Source organism: Somniosus microcephalus, unplaced genomic scaffold, assembly GCF_052327205.1.
Source record: "Somniosus microcephalus isolate GS21.2 unplaced genomic scaffold, FLI_Smic_1.0 unresolved_chr7, whole genome shotgun sequence".
Lineage (NCBI taxonomy): Eukaryota > Metazoa > Chordata > Chondrichthyes > Squaliformes > Somniosidae > Somniosus > Somniosus microcephalus.
Window position 1 is genome coordinate 25,938,003 of NW_028225185.1, and position 2,029 is coordinate 25,940,031.

Here is a 2,029-nt window from a genome sequence, read left to right on the forward strand (position 1 = left end):
CTCCGGGCACCCTCCGGCTGTCGGGGCCTCCGCTTCCGAGAGGCGGCGGCCGTGCAGTGCCAGCCCCCCGCCCAGCTGTTCCGCCTCCTCCGCCTCCCGGGGGTTCCCGTCCAACTCCAGCCCCCTCCTCAAAGCCGTCGTCTACGGCCAGGTTCTCTTCATCTGGCCGGGTTCGCCGCCGGCTGGCCGAGCTCGGGATTCCTGGCTTCGGGCTGCCCGTTGGCGACCTGCTGCCCGTTTTCCCCGGCCTCCTCCCGCTGGGCGTCCTCTTCCTCTCTCACCTGATCCGAGGGTGCGCCGGGCACCTGAGCTTCCGAGTCAACTGTAAATCATAGCAGGGAGAGCCTGGTTAGACCATCGGTAGCTCATACTGTCCAACTCCCTCTCTCCCGCTCGGTCAATCTCACTCCCCTGTCCGCCAACCCCTTCTCTCTCTCTCTATCTCTCTCTCTGACTCTCCGCCTCCTCTCTCGCACTCTCCTCCTCCTCTCCACCTCCTTCTCCCCTCTATCTCCCTCCTCTCTCTCTCCTTCTTCCCCCCCCTCTCCAGCTCCTTCCCTCTCTCTCCCCCCTCCTTCTCCCCTCCCCCTCTCTCTCCTCTCCCCTCCCCTCCCTCTGCCTCTGCCTCTGTCTCCTCATCGCCCCCTTTCCCTCCTCTCTCTCCTTCTCCCCCTCCCCTCCCCTCTCCTTCTCCCCTCCTCCCTCTCTCTCTCCCCTCCCCTCTCTCTCTCCTCCCCTCCCTCTGCCTCTCCCTCTGTCTCCCCCTCTCCCCCCTCTCTCTCTCTCCCCTCTCTCTCTCCTCCCCTCCCTCTGCCTCTCCCTCTGTCTCCCTCTCCCCCCTCTCTCTCTCCCCTCCCCCTCTCCCTCTCCCCTCCCCTCCCTCTGCCTCTCCCTCTGCCTCTCCCTCTGTCTCCCCCTCTCTCTCTCCCCTCCCCTCTCTCCCTCTCTCTTCCCTCCCCTCCCTCTGCTCTCCCCTCTCCCCTCTCTCTCCCCTCCCTCTCTCTCCCCTCCCCTCCCTCTGCCTCTCCCTCTGTCTCCCCCCTCTCTCTCTCCCCTCCCTCTCTCTCCCTCTCCCCTCCCTCTGCCTCTCCCTCTGTCTCCCCCCTCTCCTCCTCTCTCTCTCTCCCCTCTCCCCCTCCCCTCCCTCTGCTCTCCCTCTGTCTCCCCCTCTCCCCCCTCTCTCTCTCCCCTCCCTCTCTCTCCCTCTCCCCTCCCTCTGCTCTCCCTCTGTCTCCCCCCTCTCCTCCCTCTCTCTCTCCCCTCTCCCCCCTCCCCTCCCTCTGCCTCTCCCTCTGTCTCCCCCCTCTCCTCCCTCTCTCTCTCCCCTCTCCCTCTCCCCTCCCTCTGCTCTCCCTCTGTCTCCCCCTCTCCCCCCTCTCTCTCTCCCCTCCCTCTCTCTCCCTCTCCCCTCCCTCTGCTCTCCCCTCTGTCTCCCCCCTCTCCTCCCTCTCTCTCTCCCCTCTCCCCCCTCCCCTCCCTCTGCCTCTCCCTCTGTCTCCCCCCTCCCCCTCTCCCCTCCCTCTCTCTCCCTCTCCCCTCCCTCTCCCCTCCCTCTGCTCTCCCTCTGTCTCCCCCCTCTCTCTCTCCCCTCCCTGATCCCCTCTCCCCCTCCACTCCCTCTCCACTCCCTCCGATATTTTTACCACCAATGAACAACGTTCTTCATCACACACACATTCTGGTTAAATCCCCTGTGCTCGTCCCTCAGGTTTTTGGTCACTGTGATCTCCCGCAGATTAACCTTCGATTATCAATCAGGACAATCCTGGAGCGTGGTCACCCCTCGAATGAGGGGGCGCATAAATCGTTGATTCTGTGCCCTTACACCCACTCGTCTTCATCGCAGTTCGCTGAGTGGGATCTTTCTTTGTATATTAAAAAGCTTCAACAACAACAGCCTGCATTTATATAGCGCCTTTAACGTAGGAAAACATCCCAAGGCGCTTCAGTGGAGCGTAAATCTGACACCGAGCCACATAAGGAGATATTAGGGGCAGGTGACCAAATGCTGGGTCGAAGAGGTCGGTTT